The 22,054-nt window shown below is 44.5% G+C and overlaps 1 non-coding gene across 1 annotated transcript; it reads left to right on the top strand.

Annotated features, from left to right (window-relative positions):
• Positions 1-16,903: 16,903 nt before the first annotated feature.
• On the top strand, positions 16,904-17,010 carry LOC130829620 (U6 spliceosomal RNA). Its single transcript, XR_009047633.1, has one exon. It is a non-coding gene; the product is annotated as a U6 spliceosomal RNA (small nuclear RNA).
• The last annotated feature ends 5,044 nt before the right edge of the window (positions 17,011-22,054 follow it).

Genomic DNA, 22,054 nt, shown 5'->3' with positions numbered 1-22,054 from the left:
AGGAGGAAGACTGCAGATGAATAATGATGGTACTTGCCCTCAAGATCTTGGGGCTGGTGGGGGAGACTGGAAACCAGGGATTACAAGAGAGATAAGCAAAATGCTTGCAAATGGCTCGCACTAAGTGGGTGCTTATGATGTGTCAGGCATGGCCCTGGAAGCTGGACACTTGATGATGCAAGTGAGCTAACTACTGCTCTTAGTCCCATTGTACAGGTGGGGAAACCAGGGGAGGGGACTTGCCCAGGGTCACACGGCAATGAAGAGGCAGAGCTGGGATTTGCACCCAGCTGGTCAGGCTCCAGAATCAGTGACTTAAATCACTACCACAGTCTATGAGGTAGTGGTGGGGGAAGCATTTGGATAAGCCTAGAAGGAGGCAGTGGAGAATTTCTGGAGGAGGTGACACCTGGGCTGAATTTTCCCAGCTAAGGGGAAGTGAGGAAGTGGAAGAGAGAATAACCGATATAAAGCCAGAGAAACATAGCATCCCATATCGGTTCCTTGTGGCTACAGCAAAGGGGGTGGGAGCAGGGAGGTGTCGGAAGGAGAGGTTAGAGGGGTCCCCAAAGGTGAGACCTTGGGGAGTGTTGTACTAAGCTAGGGAGTTGGGTTCTATTCTGAAACTCTGCGGAGACAGCAAAAGGTTTCAAGTACTGAAGGCAGATGATCAGATTTGTCCTCTGGAAAATGGCTGGCAGTGCTTTGGGGATGGATTGGACAAGGGACCATTCGTAGGTGGGATGTCCAGCCAGCGGGCTGCTGCAGAACACCAGTTGTTCTGCAAGGGGAGGTTTGGGTGGGGCAAAGGAGTGGATGGCATGACCACAAGAGCCCTTGAGGAGGACAACTCATGGCTAAGACTGCAGGCTCTGACCCCATGTCTCCTGGGTTCACAGCCAAGACCAGGAGTGAGGAAGCAGCTGTCGGAGATAGCCTACCTTCAAGCTCAGGCACTTTACCCATGGCCTTCTTGCTCAGGAGCCAGTTACTCTTACTTTACACGCAATTCTGACAGAGTCAAGGGTCTGATTTGCAAATCCACAGCAGATTAGAAGTAGAAAGTTTTCCAGCATGGGAGAAGAACTGTTAAGAGGCAGGTACACTGAGAGCAGTGAAGAATGACAGCCGACACTGAGGCCAAAACTTTCTTAAAAGAGCTCAATAAAGTGGCATCATTTGGTAGACTTCAAAAGCATCAGTACAATTTAGGTTAAAGGATACTCTGTTTAATAAAGGAGGGAAATAGATTATATATTTAAAAACATTTTCATCCAAAGGCTAAAAGGAGGTTTGAAAGTTTGAGTGATTAAAGGAGCAAACCCTCAGCTGTACAGACTGGCCACTTGCCCCTAGGATCCAGGAGACTGAGTTTAGTGCCTCACATGTTCAGAGCAGCTTTCAGAACCCTATCCTATCCATCAGCTCATCTGACCCTACACCCATTCCATGAGGGAAATAGGCAGAGAGGCCACCTCCACGTCACAGATGAAGAAACTGGTCTTTGCACAACCTGTCCAAACAGCTCTTCATCTTTGGGGTCAGGCTTGGAGCCCAGGTCTCCAGACTGGTAGTCCAGAGCTCTCAATCAACGATACCACCCCTCCTCTGCCTCCCCCTTCCTCCCTCCCCTTCCAGGACAAGCCACGCCCCCAGCCCCCCAACACCCCCGCAGGTGCTCAACACCTGCTGCCCTGCTGCCGCGATTGGCTGGTGAGATGGCCCTGAGCAGCGGCCCCCTCCTCCATAGGTCTGTGTTTGGTGACATCACAGATTCATTTGCAAACCCATCAGCCAATCAGCACCCACGCGCCAGCAGGCAGCCCATCTCTGTACAGACAGAGCCCTCTCCCTGGGACTGAATTTAGCGCAACCAACAACCATGATGGAACTGCCTTTAATCCAACACCTATGGCGCCAGGCCTGCACTGTGAGTTTTGCACGTGTTCCCTCACTGAATGTGCGCAACTGGGCCAGGTAGAAACTGTTCTCATTCCCATGTCTCAGATTCAGAAACTTCTGAAGTTTAAGAATTTGGCCAAGGTCATGCCCGTGATAAGAGGCAGAGAAGGAATTTGAACTCAAGACTGTCTGACTCCAAATGCTGGGCTCTCAACAGCTTTAGTGTCTCCCACCAGGGGTACAAGTGGGCATTCGCTAGGGCTTGGGCGGGGGCCCCACAGGACTTCAGCCAGGGAAGGCAACCTCTCCAGACCCCTTTTCCCACTGCCCCACAGATTCCTGCTGGGGGAGAGAAGTCCCTGGTGAGTCTGCTCCTTCAGAGGAAGGAACTAGAGAAGAACTTCCCATGTGACCAGGTCCTTAGATCTGGGAGGATCCTGTAAGTCCTTCTGGGGAGCCCTAGCTGGCGCTCTAGGCAGGGCTGAGCCAGAGTCTTCTTGCCGAGATGCTGGGTGACCTGGGCCATTGTGTGATTAGCGAGCCCTGAGGGCTCTTCCTGACCTGCCTTCTGTGAGGTTGACTTTCCGGAGGCTGAGGGTGGTGGATGCCAGCGGGACACAGATGAGGAAGGCACAAGCTGGCGGAGCAGGGACCCAGGCGTATCACCTACCCTCTACCATCCAGCCACTCCCAGCAAGAGGGATAGAAGACCACCAAGAGCCTCGTGGTAAGCCTCCCTCTCACTGAGCCATTGCACAGGGGAGAGCCAAGATAACCAATTCAATGAGGACACAGTCAGGGAAGCCTTCCTGGGGATCGCAGTAATTCAGCTGGGCTTCTTAGGCTGGCTGATTGGATGGGCCGACTGTGGAGGGAAGTGCATGCCAGGTGCAGGGAATAACAAATACAAAGACAAGAGTTTATCTTGTAGAAGGAAAAGACCACCCCTGAGGTTGGGCAGGCAGCTGACTCAGAGTGCATGACGGGGTAACACTAGAACGTTCATCTCTGAGCCCTAGTCTGCATCTCTATCCTTTTGTCTGCCTCGGTGTCAGTGGATTGGGGCCTGGGTCACCTCTGCCATGTCTGCTGGGAAGGGCCCAGGATGACCACCAGTGAATTCCCTACTTCCCACCCTCACCCCCAAAGCGCAGAAACCCTGATCCGCCAAGCCCCAGGTCTCCAGGTCCTTAGAGGCCAGCCTTGGTTCTGCAGTTGGTCCTTTGGCTCCATCTGGTGGTATATCTGTGAAATGACAACAGGGGGCCCTCACGAAGAGGCTGTGGGGGGAAGTGGTAGAGGAGGAAACGTTTGAGGCAGAGGAAGAGGAGGGAACATAGAAGAGGGGTGAGAAGAGGAAGAAGAAGTAAAGTGCTTTATAGCCCATATGCATCACCATGTGCTTTGGTGAGAGACAGACTAATCTTGGTCCCAACTCATGGCAGTTATGCACAGACCCTCTCTGGGCCTCAGTTTACTCATCTGTAAAATGGGTATAAATAACCTCAACTTTATAGTGTTACTTTTGGTGATGCATTGACTGAGATGCTTGAAGGGGGCTTCAAGGATGCTGGAAATGATCTCTGTAACGGTGGTGGTTATGTAGTTGTAAAAAGTCATCCAGCTATACACGTAAGGCTTGTGTACATTATATGTTGTATTTCAATAAAAATACAATATAAACAATAATAATATCAACCTTACAGGATTTTCATGAGGACTAAGTGAGACTGTGTAGGAAAGGGGCTTAGCTTGGAGTCCAGCACACAATAAGGATGCAGTGAGGGTTACTGCTGCTGTCACCAAGTGCTTGCAAATATAGCTATGCTTCTAGTTTTACAGCAATCCTGTAAGTTGACTTACATTTTATAGTTGAGAAATTGAGGCTTGGTGGAAAAGTGCTCCAGATTGTCTAATTCCATTCCCTAGACTTTTCTTCCTGGGCCTTGCCCTCAAGCTAGCTTGGGCTGCACAGGGCCCAGGTCACCACAGTTGTCTGGGCAGGCCCAAGGGCCACTGTGCCCAGCAAAGCACCAGGTTCAGGTGTTGACCACAGGTTCCCAGAAGACCTGGATCTTCTGGGTCACGAGGTACCAGAGGGGTCCCCCTCAACAGAGCAGATGAGAAAGGGCCAAGCAGTCCACTGATGGGACGGGGGTGGAGGGCAGCATGGGAGGGTGGGGTCGGGGAGAGATCCAGGGCAGATCTGGGTCTACATCCAGGCTCTGCTGCGTGATGGGAGATGAGCTGCTTCTCATCCATGGGGGTCAGTTTCCTCACCTGTAAAATGGGGATGAGAATATGGGCCCTTCCTGCAGCTTGGGGTTACGGTGAGAGCTGCGTTACACTGTGGAGGCGAAGACAGTCTAGTCCTCCTACTGACCCTGCAGGCAGGCAAGAATCTCCATTTTATAGATGAAGAAACTTTGAGGCTTAGATGCTACAGGTCCTACCCAGCTCCCACCTTAGACTTCAGCCCCAGGATGAGCCGTGGCCTAAATGCAGCCCAGGAACGTGGAGCAAAGGTGTGGGAGTGTGGGGTCCTAAGGCCAGTCCGGAAACCTTAGTGCTACAGATTAAATAGGATGATGCGTGAGGCTGAAAGGATGGGGGGGTGGGGGGCGCCCTGGAACACATGATAGCCCTTTGGTTACTTCAGATCAGGGTAACAGCCTTGGCCCCCCCACAGCTGCAGTTGGCCTTGCTGCCCCTCCTCCCTGCCGTGGTGACTCCAAAGCCCGTGGAGGAAACTGGGCTTCCCAGTCCCAGGTCACCTCTAGGATGGCCTGTCGCAGCAGCCCCGTGTGGCCCTGGCCTGCCACCTGGTGGCCATGGTAAGAAATGCCAGGACAAGGCTTCCGTCTCTGATCCTGCCTCCCCCTCCCTCAGGGCTGTGCCAGCCTCTGCTTGAAGGGAGCCAGGGAGTTCATGGCTCCCCCCAGAAGCCCTCTGCTCTGGGAAGAGCATCTCTGAGTGCCTGTCACTAAGCCCCAAGGCTACAGAGTAAACAGGACAAAGGTCTCTTCTTGGGTCAGGGTCAAGCATCTCGGACCATGAGGTCAGGTTGGCTCGGGGCAGAACGTTCTAACACAATTTCCTTTGGGCAACACAGAGCCCATGGCCCTGTCAGGCTCTTACTCCACAAACTCAGGTGTGCACGAAATCACCCATCTCAAGTTTCCTTCCGAAGTTTCTTCTGAGTCCCTCCTCCTCCTGGGCTTACCCATGATTGAATGTTCTCCACCTGGGGTCACACAGAGTAGAGGTTTCTGCAGTGCCCAAGACTGGGACAGGGCCTCTGGAGGGTATCACAGTCCAAATGCACCTGGTCCATGGAGGCAGGAGGTCCTGTGCTCCTGGGCCCACCTGGGCTCAGGAGTTTCTGCCCAGGTTGGCAGCCCCAGCTTGGGGTCCATCTTTTTGGTATACCATGAAGTCATTCCCCTTGGAGGCCCTGGCATCTCTTGGGGTGCCCCAGGGTGCAGGGATTGGCTTCCAGCTCCTCTCTGGTCTTGCCTCCTCTGACCCCGTAGCAGGCTGGGGCAAGTTAACTCTTTCCTTTGTTGCTTTTGTCACTATCTACCTGATTTAGTCCGTATTGCTATGTTACAGACCAACCCCAAACTGAGTGCATCAGACAGCCAGCTAGTTACCATCACGGATCCTGTAGGTTAGACATTTGGGCAGGACCTGGTGGAGACAGTTGTCTCTGCTCTACGACGCCCGGGGCCTCGGCTGGGAGACTTGAAGGCAGAGGTGGGAATCATCACAGGCGCCTTCGCTCACAGATCTGGTGGCCCACACCAGCTGTTGGCTAGGACTTTGAGGTCTTTCTGCATGTGCTAGTTTGGGCTTCCCCACAACATGGCGGCTGGATTCCAAGAGTGAGTGTCCCAAAGGATAGAGGCAGAAGGGCAGGGCATTATTCAGATCCAGCCTCAGAAGTCACACAGCATCGCCTACCATACTCTGCTAGTTGAAGTAGTTACAAAGGTCTGCCCTGGTCATATGCTCCACCACGTGTTGGCAGTGGTGTCAGGATCACGCTGTAGGAGAACATGTGGATAGGAGATATCGTTGCGTCTACCTTTAGAAAGTCCATCTGCCACGCCACCTCGTCCGGAGCCAATGCTTTTAGAGAAAAAGCACCGGCCTGTACTTTCCAATATGCAACTCTAAACTGCCAGAAGCCAGGCAGCTCGGCACTGGGCTACCTGCCAGTCCTGCAGGGGGGACAGGAGATGGAGCTCTGAGTGGATGACTATAAGCAGGGAAGCCCGTCCAGAGCAGAGTGCAGGCTCCGGGAATGAGGTTCCAGGAGGAGAAATGCAGCAGGTCTGTTAAAGCCAAAAGCCAGAACTGTTTCTGTCCCTGAGTGTGGCTGATTGGCGGGCTATACATGGCCTTGTTGTTTAGGTAAGCGCAGCTGGCAGAAGGTCGTGTCCCATGGGTACCCACCTGGGGTTAGGGTCCTGGGAACCTCAGCTGAGCAGTGACACATACATGTAAGCACCAAGATAGAAAGTGCTCCATCAGGTCTGTGCTGGGGCCGCCAGGTTTTTCTGAATATCTCAGTAAATGATGGAACTCAAAGGCTAGGCATTGCTGACATGGCTAGGCACAAGGTCACGGGGTCAGACACTCCTGACTTGATGCTGGTCTCCATCATCTATGTGACCTTGGACAGATGACATCTCCAAGCTTCACTTTCTTATCTGCAAAATGGGGATAATTTTAGTCATAGAGCCATAGGCTATTTTAGGGCAAATTCTAAATCAGTAAAGCAAAAACTGAGTACAGACAAAACTACCCTTGAAAGCCCCTCCATTCCTCCCCCACAATGTGAATCCACATGGTTTTGCATGTGCAGCCGCGTGGAGTGATTCTAAGGAGAACTAAATCTGGGGAACTGATGAGCCAGAACAGAGAGGGGAAAGGGGATGCCAGGAGCAGACGGCTCAGCTGTCACGCCATCTGCCTTTAAGGAAATATCCAGCCCCTTGCTGAGTGGTGGACCGGGAGGTGGGGGGTTGGGATTCTACCTGTCGGGTTTGCTGACTGACTTCTTTTCTGTTTCCGTATTAATCCTCTGTAATCTTACTATGTGTTGGTGAATTTGTGTGCTCTTGTCAACATAAAAGTAGGTTATACACACGAAGTCTCCCAGCAGAGTTCCTGGCACAAAATAGGTGCTCAATAAACATGGGCTGGCTTTGGGTCCTAATCTTGCCAGATCAGACCCACATGCACAGCTGGTTTGCAACCAGGACAGCTGTCCAGGTTGTTAGGACATCAGAACATGTCCCTACCAGTTGATAAAGACCTGCTGTCCCAGTGCCCCCGAGTGCTCCCCACTGCTTCAGTTACCCTGGCCTCTTATCTGGGATCCCCAAGTCCCCACATGGTCCAGCACCTTGAGGGGTGACCTTGGTCCAGGACCCTGCTCAGGCTTGAGGCTGGAGTCTACCCTGATTGGTTGGTCCCAAGAGCTTCTAGAGTCAAATGTTTCAGGGGTCACCCTGCCCATGTTCCCACAGCCCCGTGAAAAGCTGCCAGGAGGAGTCAGTACTGTTTCCTGCACTTCTCGGCCGGCATGTCCTGGTGGGGTCCCGAGGATCCCTCACTCTGCCTGGGCTCTGGCTCCTGCCCCTGGGTCCGGGTTCTAGAGGCAGTTATGTCCTCCTGGTGGGTCTGCACATCCAGGGAGCTGAGCTTGAGCCTGAGCTGGTGCCGGCAGGAGCGCATGGTGGTGCACAGCCGGGACCCACCGGGGCAGCTGTCTTTGAAGTCTTTGGACCCATCTCTTCTCAGGTTTGCCGTGCAGCTGAGCGGAGACCCAGGCCCAGTGCCCCTCAGACTGTGGGTCCCAAGGCCTCTCCTCTGGAACTTTCTCAGCTCCCCCCGGAATGCCTGCTCATGCAAGAATGAACAAGTCTACCTTGCAGCCCAGGCAGCCAGCCCAAAGCAGCTGACACAGTGTGAAATTTCTTCGAAGTCTTGGGTCTTGTTTCAAAATTACAGATTCTGCATTCTGCTCCATGATGTTTCCGTTCTTGTGTAAATCTAAAAATAGTGCCTTAAATTACTTCCACTGAAGAAAACTGACTCTCCAGGAAGACGACAGGCTCATCCTGTGACTTCGTAGACAGCCGGGTTCACTGCCATGGACCTCAGAGCACTCAAACCTGGAAATTTGAAAAGGTTGGCTCCCACCCCTCAGGTAGACTAGATCTCTGACTTTTCACCTCTGACCTGTGCACAGACACCCTTTTAGAGCCACCTCCAATTTCAGTCTCTCTGAAACTGTAGCTAACACTGACCGGTGCCCTATGGCCATCAGGAGAGATCGTCTCTTTCTGCTTCGAGAAGGACAGAGTCTGAGCCGTGCCAGGAACCTCGTTCCCACCCTGCCTGGGAGCGAAAGCAGTATGGCCAGGGAAGGGGAAGCCCAGAGACAGAGCGTTGACCCTCCTAGACCCAGCAGCACCGTGGCCATCCCAGGGTGGCACCCGTAAATTCCCCTTGTTTTACCTAAGCTAGTATAAGCTGAGCTGGAGGAGTCCTAATGAGTCAACCTTCCCAAGAGAGGAGACCACTCCGGAGGGACCGTCTCCCTCCCCTCAAATGCTTGGAGGTCATCATGGGAGGATGGAACCTGGGCCAGAACCAAGACCAAGACATGGGAGATGGAGTGAGGCAGCTGAAGGATGGGGAAGGCGTCTGTCGGATCCTCCCAGAGACAGCAGGGCCTGCTTCAACAGACAGTGAGCTGCAGACCCCCTGGTGGGGAAGGGTAGAGGGATCCAGGCCCTAGATGGCCTCAGAAAGTTGCTCCCTTTTCTGACTCTCTGATTGCATGCTGCTCTCTAAGCCCTGTCCAAGGATGTCACCTCCCTGCTCCAGCGACCAGGCCTGCCCCAAGTTGCCTCTCATCTGGACGCACTGGGGGGTGGGCGGGTAAGACTGTTCTCAGTCCAGGTGTGGTGACTGGCTGTCCATGGGTCAGGACTCTAGAGCAGGAAAACTCGGCGACCGAAGCGGCCCTTGTCTGCATCTCTCCATCACTGCTGTGGGGTACGCCCTTTGCCTGCACACATCCCTGGAGGGCAGGGCGTACAACCTTGGCAAGGCTGAGATGAGCGGGAAGAATTTCCTGTCCCCTTTTCTAGGGGGCAGCTTCTTCCCCAGGAAACACGAGCACTTCTGAGACCAGAGCCAAGAAGGAGAGGCCGAGCGTTGGAGCTAGAAAAGTGCAGGCCTGGGTAAGATGTAGGTACTGAGGTCCCCTCCTCTCATCCCAGCCATGACTGGAATCGCCGAGAAAACGTACAGTTGTGGAGGGGAGTGGGGGAGGGCGGGCGGATTCAAATAAGGAAAAGAACTGCACGCTCTGGATTTTGAGGAATTTCTGGACATTGCAGATGAGGCCAATCTGGAAAAAGCCCCTGAATGCAAGGCACCACCCGACCCCAAGCATCTGGTAGGTTGGTACACCAAGGGGTTCTTTCCTAAACTGTGGGTGACAGCACCCAGACGGAGGACAGGTCCCTCTGTTCTGGTCACCTGGGCACAAGGAGCTCACCGGCTTGTAGACCAAGGCCTGGTCAAAGTGTCCCAAATCAGCGGCACGCAATGCCACGTCCTAATCCAACGCACAGCGTAACCCAGCGGGCGCCTTCAAGTCCCAGCCGCTGGCCCGTTTGCAGAGGTATTCCTTCAGTTTTCCAGCAGAGGGCAGTAAAGTGCTCCAAGGAAGGGGCGCCTTTTTCTTTTTTTTTTTAATTTTTAAAATTATTTCTTTATTTATTTTGGCTGTGTTGTATTTATTTATATTTGTCTTCATTGCTGCGCACGGGCTTTCTCTAGTTGCAGAGAGCGGGGGCTACTCTTCGTTGTGGTGCACTGGCTTCTCATTTTGGTGGCTTCTCTTGCTGTGGAGCACGAGCTCTAGGCATGCGGGCTTCAGTAGTTGCAGCGCACGGGATCAATAGTTGTGGCGCACGGGCTCTAAAGCACAGGCTCAATCTTTGTGGCGCACGGGCTTAGTTGCTCCGCACGGGCTTAGTTGCTCCGCGGCATAAAGGATCTTCCTGGACTCGGGGTCGAACCCACGTCCCTTAGCATTGGCAGGCAGATTCTCAACCACTGCGCCACCAGGGAAGTCCTGTAGTGCCTTTTTCTGATTAGCACAGAAACCATTATGGTCCTTAGGTAACAGACATCTTGGAAATGACAACCTCAACTCAAACCTAAAAGTCAGATTCCTTATTCTATTTACATGACTGTAATTTTAATCAAAGTAATACGTCACTTTTTTAAAATGTCAAATGGTTCTCTAAGACTCAACAAAACCCAGCAGGCTCCTCTCTTCTGATCCACTCTCCATGAGCAGCTACTTCAAATGCTTTTGGTGTTTCTTCCGTTAATCTCCAGATTTCTAAATAACCTGCTTACTGTCCTAGTTCTTGATTTCCTAATTTTAGACATCATCTTTGACTTACTATGATGGAAGATGAAGATTTATCTTTCTTATAATCTACCCCAAGTTCTCCCCTCTCTCAAACACACACACACACACACGCACACACGTGCACGCGAGCTCGCTCTCTCTTTCCCAGTGTAATTACCTCACTGTTCTTATTAAGTCAATATTCTGGATATTTACTCGCCTTCTTTGCTTACAATATTTCTGCCACCTCTGGACTGATGGAATGCCTTATTTGTCATCATGATTTTCCACCCAACATTGCTTCTGACCAAGATGCACAGCAAAAGAGCAGCCATGGACTTGGGCCTGGGGGAGTCACTAGTCTCCTCATATACTCCATCATCCGGAAGCTGGGAGCCTAACTGGCAAGTGGAAGGGCCTTCAGAATATTCAGTTAATGCTACTTGAGAGAAAGCATCCTGAAAGGTTGAGGTTCTGTCTTAACAGGAGGCAGAATACGCTTTCACTCACCAATCAATGTAAGGTATTTCCCCACCCCGGTCCACAGTAACTGGGCCAGGAAACACTGAGGGGAAGTGGCTCGTCTCACTCTTATACCTAATAACCACTTGCAGAATTCCTGCTCCTGTCCCCACGAATCTGAACTCTGCTTATTTGGAAATCTTCGTTCCCAAGGCAGAAACAAAGAGGGAAGAAACCATCTCCTTAGGAGTCAGCGTCCCAGCTATGTGAGGTGCCCTTAGCAGCCAACCAGCACCCTCTCCCAGAAGCCTCAGTGACAGCTATGCAGAGCTCCCCCCTTTGAGCTCTGGAGATGCCAGCACTGTCCGAGCAGCATTTACTCCAAAGAGGTCTGAATCCCAGCCCTGTGCAACACCTCCTCCAAAAAACCTCTTCCCGCCACCTCCCCCGCCCCAAGGAGGGTAGATGTTTCCCCAAGTGACCATCTCTGTGTTTCCTCAGAGTTTCTGTTCTGCCCTTTCAGTCATCTAGGACCTGATTCACCAATTCTCTCTGTATTTCTCATTCTGTCATAAACTAGTGTGGTTTCTGTTTTTATGGCTAGATCCCAACTGACAGAGCCATGAGCAAGTAAATATGGTAAATCCAACTTTTAGCACTTGTGAAAAAAAAAGAAGACAGATTATGCACCAATTCTTATAAAAACGTTTCTTTTAATTGCCAAATATCGATACTTCAATACTTTGTGATGAATTTTACGAAATGTGAGTAAGATCTAGATGAAAATTACAAAATGTAGTTTTGGAGTGAACAGCAGAAAATCTGACGGGAGCCAATGGAGGCACATATCATTACAGGAAGAAAGTACCAATATTCTAGAGATACCAAAAATCACCCCTGGAAATCTACAAATGGAATGAAATTCCAGTCAACGTCCCATTGGGCTTTTTTTTTTTTTTTTTTGAAGCACAGTAAAGTAAGTCTAAAGTTTACCTGGAGGAATAAATCATCAGTGCCCAATAAAATATTGAAAAAAAAGGAAACCTGCATGACAGTTATTAAAATGCATTACAAAAATTCAGCAAATAAAATAGTGTGATTTGGTTCTATATCAAGTAATGGTGAAAAGGCTTTCATTGAATTAAACATTCCTTCAGGTAATAATTATATGCTCTGAACAAAGTATTTTTAGAAAACTATTTTAAAAATAATTTCACTAAAGAGTGAAAAAATAATAAATCCAGGATTGTATATCCAAAAAAAATATCCTTTAAACATGGAAAATAGATATTTCAAGTAAATAAGAGCTGGGAGAATTCAGTGACAGCAGACCTGCTTGCTCTACTAGAAATACGAAAATAAGTTCTTCAGGCTGAAGGGAAATTACATCTGAAGGAAACTTAGATTTACAGGAAGGAATGAACTCCCCAAATGGTAAACATGTAAGTATTTATTAAATAAAAAACATATTTTATTCTCTTAATTTATTTAAAAGGCATAAAATTGAGGCAAAAGTCATAACAGTGTATTATGGAGTTTATGATGATATAGTTGTAACATATATAATAAAAGCAACACAACCAGGACACTGTTACAAAGTTCTTACCTTTGATGTGATACGATATTGCTGATAACACAAGGCTGCACATTGAAATCCCTAGAGTGCATACTATAAAATAATGCAAAGAGGCTTAGCTAAAAGCTCAATAGAAAAATTAAAAGATCATTTTCTTAATGTTTAACTCGAATGAAGACAGGAAAGGAGAAACAGGAGCAAAGATGCACAGGACGAATGGGAACTAAACAGCAAGATGGATACACCTCCATTCAACTATATCGATAATTATGTTAAATGCAAATGAATTAAATACTCCAGTTAAAAAGCAGAGCTTATCAGACTGACTAAAAGAGCAGGAACCAACTATGTGCTACATAGAAGAGGCACTTTTTCAGTGCAGAGATACAGTTAGGGTGAAAGTAAAAGGGTACAAAAAGATAGACCATGCAAGCAATGGAAAGCTGGAAGCAGTAATATTAAATCAGATCAAATATATTTTAAAAAAAGCAATATCAGCTGAGATAAAGAACATGTCACAGTGTCAAAAGCGCTGAATTATAGACATGTGTGTTCCTAATTACACAGCTTCAATTAAAAGAAAAAAATAAAAAGCCTGACAAAACTAAAGGGAGAAATAGCAAAGCCTACAATCGGGTTTGGAGACGTTACACTTCTTTCTCAGAAACTGAGGGATCAAACAGACCAAAACTCAGTTAAAATATAGAAAATATGAATAAGATTATAAAGTACTTTGATCTAATTGTCATTTATAGACTACTACACCAAACAACTACAAACAAACAAACAAAAACAAAAAAACAAAAAGCATGTTCTTTGCAAGGGCAGACAGAGCACTCACCAAGGTCAACCATACACCATTAGAAAAGCCTCAAAAGATTTCAAAAGGTTGAAATCTTACAAATTGTGTCTCTGTCAACAATGGAATTAAATTGGATATTAGCAATAATAAGATATCTAAAAAATCCCCAAATAACCGTCAATTAAATAACACAACTTTAAATAATTCATTGGTCAAAGAAGAAATTATAGAAAAAAATATCTTAGACTGAATAATAAATATAAGACATCTCAAAATGTGTGGAATATAGCAAAAGCAGTGCTTAGAAAGACATTTATGCCGTTAACTGCTTATATTAGAAAATAAGAACAATTCCATTTCAATGGCTTAAATTTCCACCTAATGAAACTAGGAAAAGATGGCCAACTAAACTCTGAATAACTATAGACTTTAGTAGAAAATAAACTATTAATATGGGCTTATTAACTGTAACAAATCTATCATGGTAATATAAGATGTCAATGAATAATGTGGCAAACTGGGTGAGGTGCACATAAGAACACGGTGTACCATCTTTTCAATTTTTCTCTAAGTCTAAACCTCAAAATATAAAATCTACTAAAAAGCAAAAATATTAGCAGATGTAATTCAGCAACATATAAAAATGATGATATGTCATGAGCAAGAGAGGTTCTTCTCAATAATGTTTGTTTTAACATTTCAAAAGCAATCACTGTACCTGTTGTTCACTCTGTTAACAGAATTTGATAGAATTCAACACGCATTCATGATTTAAAAAAAAATTTCGTCAAATTAGCAATAGGTGGGCACTTACTGCATCTGGTAAAGAAGATCTGGATCCAGATAGATAGAGATAGATGACAGATGACAGACAGACTGTATAGTCAATAGATAGATAGCCTTCTTTATCTAATTTCATACTGATGAATGACCAAATGTTTTTCCTCCAAAATCAGCAACAAACCAAGAATATCTACTATTGACACTTCTATTCAACATTGTACTGATAGTTCTAGCTAGTGCAAGAAAGAAAGCGTAGCTTACCATACAAGAAAAAGTGAAAAATCTTGTAATCTGATATTTATTTTTAAAAATTGAATCTTCAATTAAAAATCTCCCTGCAAAGAAACCTCTGGGACCAGATATCTTTCCTGGTAAATTCTTCCAAATATTTAAGGAAGAAACAATATTATATAAATTCTTTCAGAAAATAAAGAGAAAACACTTCCAAGCTTGTTTTTTGTAAAACTGACATAACTGTGATAACAAAGTCTAACATTTTATTACACAGACAGTTCCTGACTCTGAGGATTTGACTTACAATTTTGTTGACTTTATGGTGGTGCAAGAGCAATATACATTCAGAGAAACTGCATTTTGGATTTTGAGCTTTCCCTGGAGTAGTGATACGTGGTGCTGCGCACTCTTGTAACACTGGGCAGTGGCAGCCTCAGCTCGCAGTCAGCCGCGATCACGAGGGCAAACAACGGATATACTTAAAACCACTCTGTACCAGACAACCATTCTATTTTTCACTTTCAGCACAGTACTCAATAAAATGTTGACATGAGATAGTCAACATTTTCTTATAAAGTAGGCTCTGTATTAGATGATTTTGCCCAACTACAGGCTAACGTAAGTGTTCTGAATACATTTATAGGAGGCTTGGCTAAGCTACGATGTCCAATAGGTTAGGTGTATTAAATGCATCTTTAACTTATGGCATTTTCAACTTATGATGGCTTTATTGAGATGTAACCCCATTGTAAGTTGGGGAAGATCTATATATTACAAGAAAGAAAAAGAAAATCATGGGCCAATATCTCTCTTAAATATAAATGTAAAAATCCTGAATAAAATAAATTTGCAAATTACATCTAAAGATACTAAAGGATCATTAATACATCATGAGCGAGTGGTGTTTATTACAAGAATGCAAGGTTAATGAACAGGCTTTCAATGCAATTTACCACATTATCAGAATTTAAAAGAAAAATTATATGATCATCTCAATATATACACAAATATTATTTGACAAAATTCAAGACTTGTTCATAATAACCTACCAGAAAAATAGGAATAGAAAAGAACTTCCTTACTCTAAACTGATATCTACAAAAACACTCAGCTGACATCTTTTAATGGTGAAAGAGTGAATGCTTTCCCCTGATATTAGGAACAAGACAAGGAAGCCTACTCTCACTACTTCTATTCAGCATTATACTGAAGATCCTAGCCAGTGAAATAAGGCAAGAAAAAAATTAAAAGGTACGAGATTATAAAAGAAAAAGTAAAACTACCACTTTTCACATATGACATAGGATGGTGTATGTCAAAAATTCAAAAGGATCTATGAACAGCTTATTAGAATTAATAAGCAAAGCTGGAAAAGTTGTTTAAACAAGGTGACTTTTTGTAAATTAATTACATCTTTATATAATATTAAAACAAGTTGGAAATAGAAATTTAAAAACCACCATTAATAAGTGGATTTTAAAAATCAAATGCTTAAGAATAAAAACAATGAAAAATTGTAAGATATCTACACTGAAAACTATAAATCATTGTTAAGAGAAATTAAATAAGACATAAAAATGGATAGACCTTACATATTTATTGTTTGGAAGACTCAATAATGTTTCTCTCCAAATACCAGTATCTCTCCTGATAGATTCAGTGCCGGTCATTTCACTCAAAATTGAAAATCTGATTCTAAAATATGCATAGGAATGCAGAGAAACCAAAATAGCCAAAATGGTCTTGAAGAACAAAGTTGGCGGATTCACACGACTAGACATTAATACTTAAATATGAAGCTACAATGATTAAGAAGACTATAAGGTTTTGGCGCAAGGATAAACAAATAGAAGAATGAAGTAGGATAGAGTCAGCAACAGACCCACATTTATACGGTCAACTGATTTTTGACAAGAGGCCACTGCATTTCAGGGGGTAAAGGATGCTTTTAAAATAAATGTTCTAACGTTCTTACATCACTTGGCTATCCATGTGGGTAAAAATGAACCTTGATCCTTACCTTATACAGTACAAAATTAATTTGAAATGGATCATGGATCTAAACGTGGAAGACAAAACAACAAGGCTTTTAGATGAAAACAACGAAGGATATCTTTATGACTTTGGGATAAGCAAACAAATTCTTAAGCAGAACGCAGAAAACATGAACCATGAAAATAGACTTCATTAAAATTGAGAACTTCTATTCATTAAAAGACATCAGGAGAGTGAAAAAGCAAGTCACCACATATTGGAAGAAGATATTCACAACATATATTAATCTGAAAAATAAATAAAACAAAGCCCTTCCAAACCAATTAAACATTGGGCACAAAACTTAAGCACTTCATAAGAGAGTCTATCCAAACGGCCAATAAACATGAGAGGTGCTCAACACCCTTATTCATCAGGAAAAAGCTAATTAAAGCCACTATGAGACACTACTACACATCCTCTAAAATGAGTAAAAATAAAGCTTGACAATACTAAGTGTTGTCAATTATGTGGAACAGCTGGGACTCTCTCATATATTGGCTCGGGGAAAGTAAATTGATATGATTACTTTGGAGAACTCTTTGAAAATTTTGTATAAAGTCAAATGTACACCTATCCCATCATCCAGCAATGTGAATCGTAAGTAACTGCCCAAAAGATATTCGTATACACATGTCCATCAAAAAAATGTACAAAAATGGTGCTTGCTTTGGCAGCACATATACTAAAATTGGAACAATACAGAGAAGATTAGCATGGCCAGTGCACAAGGATGACACGCAAATTCGTGAAGCGTTCCATATTTTTAACAGACAAAGGATTAGCCTCCAAAATATACAAGCAGCTCATGCAGCTTAATACCAAAAAAGCAAATAACCCAATCCACAAATGGGAGGAAGACCTCAATAGATATTTCTCCAAACAAGACATACAGATGGCCAACAAACACATGAAAAGATGCTCAACATCACTCATCATCAGAGAAATGCAAGTCAAAGCCACAATGAGGTATCACCTCACACCAATCAGAATGGCCATCATCACAAAACAACAAATGTTGGAGAGGGTGTGGAGAAAAGGGGACTCTCCTGCACTGTTGGTGGGAATGTAAGTTGGTACAGCCACTGTGGAAAACAATTTGGAGGTTCCTTAAAAAACTACAAATAGAACTACCATATGATCCAGTAATCCCACTTCTGGGCATATACTCAAAGAAAACCATAATCCCAAAAGAAACATGTACCATCATGTTTATTGCAGCACTATTTACAATAGCCAGGACGTGGAAGCAACCGAAATGCCCATCAACAAATGAATGGATACAGAAGATGTGGCATATATATACAATGGAATATTACTCAGCTATAAAAAGGGATGAGATGGAGCTATATGTAATGAGGTGGATAGACCTAGAGTCTGTCATACAGAGTGAAGTAAGTCAGAAAGAGAAAGACAAATATTGTATGCTAACTCACATATACGGAATCTAAAAATGATACTGATGAACTCAGTGACAAGAACAAGGACGCAGATACAGAGAATGGACTGGAGAACTCGAGATTTGGAGGGGGCGGAGGGTGAAGGGGAAGCTGAGACGAAGCGAGAGAGTAGCACAGACATATATATACTACCAACTGTAAAATAGATAGTCAGTGGGAAGTTGTTGTATAACAAAGGGAGTCCAACTCGAGGATGGAAGATGCCTTAGAGGACTGGGATGGGGAGGGTGGGAGGGACTCGAGGGAGGGTGGGGGGGGAGTTGAGGGAGGGAGGGAATATGGGGATATGTGTATAAAAACAGATGATTGAACTTGGTGTACCCCCCAAAAAATAATAAATAAATTTTTAAAAATGTACAAAAATGTTTATAGTAGCTTTGTTCAAAATAACCAAGAACTGGACAAAAGTTAAATGTCCATCAACAGTGAAACGGATCACTGGTATATTCCTACCAGGCAACACCACACAGCAACACAAGTGGCAAACTATAGTCAACAATATGGGTGAATCTCAGATATAATGATGATTAAATGGAGTAGACATCAAAATCTACATACTATATAATTCCATTAGCATGCAGTTCAAGAACTGGGAAAACTTTCTTGTGGTGATAGAACCTGAAGTGGTTGCCTCTGGGGTGGGATTGGCTGGGTGGATGCACCAAGGGGACTTTGGGGCTGGAAAGGTCCTAGTTCTTGACTGGGGTGTTGGTTAGCTGGAATGCACAATTTGTGAGCATTAGACATGATTTGTGTGATTTTCTGTATGTACACATATGTTATACGTCAGTGAAAAATTAAAAAATAGAATGCTAATAAGGAAAGTTGATTACAACGGGGGTGGGGAGGAAATGGGCATGCTCATACTTTGTTGGTATAATTATAAATCAATGCAAAGTCTTGGAGGGAAATTTATGGAAAGACCTTAATATTATATATACTATTTACCTAGTAATTTTACTCTAAGAAATTTATCCCTAAACCAGATAATTATGCAAAGATGTATCCAAAAAGCTGTCATCACACTATTATTTACCATGGTAAAAAAAAAAATTAACACCTAAATGTCTCACAACATACTGAATACAGTGCAGCTATTAAAAATCCTATTATAATCCAAAAGTTACTGACTCGTGGAAATGTTCATGGTGTATTGCTAAATGAAAAGAGCACGTTCAAAATAATCCAAGCGATATGATCCTATTTACAACAGTTAGAATGCTTTCAGCTGCAAATAAAAAATACCCGTCTACAACTTGTTCCAACAATAAGGGCAATTCACTACCTCCCATTACAGGAGTCCAAAGATAAGGGTTGGCTAATTAAGTTGTTCATTAATGTTTCCAGGACCTGGGTTTCTTCCTGGGTGTTGGTGTTTATTTTCAGCCTAGTCCCTTCTTACTCGCTAAATGGTTGCAGTAGCTTCTAGACTCTCCCCCTCAAAGAGCCAGGTTGATGCAGAGAGGGGACCATCACTTTCTGTGGATCTCTTAGAGCAAGAGAATCATTTTCCCAAAGTCATCCCCCCGGGTGTCTCACTGGCTAAAACTGTATCACATGCCAATGCCCAAACCAATCCCAGGAGAAGGACATGAGACCGTACTGTCATCTCTGACCAATCATGACTGGATTCCCTGGAGCTGTGCTATATAGGGGGCACGTCCCCTGAGCACGTGGCCACAAGGAGGTTGAACACCAATAAAACCAGGGTTTTGCCAGCCAATAAGGAATGAGTGGCAGCGGGAGAGAGCGCGCTGAATACGCAACCCACCCACAGCATCCCTCCCACCACATCCAGACCAAACTGGCATAAACCAAGCTCTAAAACTGACCATGAACCTCACCTCTGGTGATAAGACTGTGGTTGTTTTGTTTCAATGTTTTGCTCTTGATTTTCTTCATTGAGTATGTATTATTTTCTGTAATTAAAGAAGAAAGCTCTAAATGTTATTTTTAAAACAATAATTTAAAAATGAAAATGACCTTGAGAATCATTAAGTACTTCCCTAGAACTGTGTAAATTGGAAAGACATGTTCCTAAAAGGTAGAGTAACTGTTTATGAGACTACAGTCATTTCCTTTCTATTTCTGTCTCTGTGCTATTCCACAATCCCCTCACAAGCTACTCAAAGTCTGACTTCAAAGTGATGCTGGAATGCAAGGGACCTCTAAGAACATTGAGGTCAATCTCTTGCAGGAAACCCAGAAAGAGAGCAGCTTTCCCAAGGTCATGCAGCCAACTATGGGGAAACCCCTGAATACAGCAATGGATGCTCTAGAAATCCTCTGATGGATACCCCTCTTCATTCCTGAAGTCATCCAGGAGCAGCAAAGGCTGAGCTGGAGTCAGATAGACACGAAAGGCTCAGCCATCTTGCTGGGGAGACAGGAGCAACAGCTTTTCTAAGAATGGGCCACACACTCCCCCAACCCACCCCCAATTAAAGGTAAAGCTGTCTCTGCAGTGTCACTTCTCTGCTGTACTTTTGACCTTGCCTTTTTCACTGGCTCCAGTCCCAAGGACTGGAAACACCCCCAAATTTCACCCATCCTTAAACAAAACAAAACAAAACAAAAAACCAACAAAACAAAACAAAACGAAACAATGCTTTAACCCTGTCCTTTCTCTCCATTGCTTTTCATCCAAGTAGCTCAAAAGATTAATCTACACTTCTTTTTTTCTAATTCCACATGTCCCATTTTCTCCTCAATTCATTCTAATCTTCTGTCCTCCCTAGCATACCACTGAAATCTGAGGATCTCCTTAAGTGTTTATCTTACTGGATGCCCCTGTTGCATTTAACACTTTTGCTTACTTTCTCTTTCTGAATGCTCTGCTCTCTTGGTTCTCAGGATATCTTGCTATCCCGGGTTCTTATAACTTTCTGTCCATAGCTTTTTCTTCATGGGTGGGGAGGTGGATAAAGATATATTCATGGTGACATTATTTGAACACCTGGATCCAGCCATGCCTGAAGCTCATCATGGATGTTTTTTAGTTACATGAGCCAACATGTTTTTCTTTTTGATCAAGGTAGCTTTAGTTGGATTTCTGAGGCTGGCCAATGAAGCTCAACACAGCAGGGAAATCTCCTCCTTTGGTAACTCCTTCCCTTCTACTGGAACCTGCAGCACTAATGATAGTACTAACTAAATACAGATTCCCAAAGCGCACATAGCTGAAACTAGAAGTACAATTAATGAGGAGCCATCCAAGAACTGGTAATGTCTCAGACACTCCATGGAAAGCAGTTGGCCTCAGCACATACCTCAATTCTAAGATCTCATTTGGTGCAGACAGCATGTTAAGTCAAATGGGTCTCTGTCACCTGAGCATTCCCACAACCACCAATGTTAACATGGGGGGTGCGGTGTCCCATCTCTTCAATAATTTTCAAAACTTCAATACATTATTGGCATTGATAGTTGTCAAATCATCTTTGAATTCTTAGAGTAAAATATGCCAAGTTAAGTAATTCCTTTAATATACTGCTGCATTCAAATTGCTCATATTATAGACTTTGGTGTGAGTGGGCTTTCTTAGTTTTGGAATCAGGTTTATGTGAGTCTCAACAACTTTTTGTTTCCACTTGCTTCTTTTTTGTAGCAGCCTGAGGGTATTATATCAATGCAATGTGCTTGTGAGTCTCAAAGGACAGAGGAGTAGACTGTTTGCAGCTTTCTTCTGTTTCCTACATTAACTCTGCTTTAGCATGGGACATTCAGTCTGATTATTTAGTTTAGGCTACTGCTTCTCCTCTCACATCCAGGGAGTGTGTTCCTATTTCTAAACAAAGGACTGGATTGGTCACCATCAGTAGCTGATGTGAGGCCACTCAACAGTTGTGTAGGCGGGTCATCATTTGATTTCCACACGCATGCCTTGCCCTCTGAGGGTGGCCAGAGGTATAGGGAGAATTAGGTGAGCTTCACCCCAGCTGTAGGGGACAAAGGCTGGCAGAGAAGTTTCCCTTCAGGGTGCCTGGGTCAGGAAGCAGATTGACACCATGAGGGGAAACAAAACAGAGCAATAATTATGGCCATAGAATTATATGAGGATAATGTAGAAAAATAGGTGCTAATTCTGACAGATACCAAAAAAAATTCATTGATAAAATTCATTCCTAATATAAACTACTAAAATAGGAATAGAAGGCCATTTTCAAAATGTAAGAAAGAGATTATCAGAAACCTATAGGAAACATCATAAAAACAAGTGAAAACCAGCATCAGTAACAAAACAAAGATGCCTGCTGTCTCCACTCTTAATCACTATTGTCTTGGAGCTAATGTGATAATATAAGAAAATTAACTAAGATTCATAAGTATTTAAAGGGAAGAGGCAAATAATT

The sequence above is a fragment of the Hippopotamus amphibius genome, chromosome 9, assembly GCF_030028045.1.
Source record: "Hippopotamus amphibius kiboko isolate mHipAmp2 chromosome 9, mHipAmp2.hap2, whole genome shotgun sequence".
Classification (NCBI taxonomy): Eukaryota; Metazoa; Chordata; class Mammalia; order Artiodactyla; family Hippopotamidae; genus Hippopotamus; species Hippopotamus amphibius.
The sequence above is the reverse complement of the archived record's forward strand: the minus strand, read 5'-3'. Positions and strand labels throughout refer to the sequence as shown.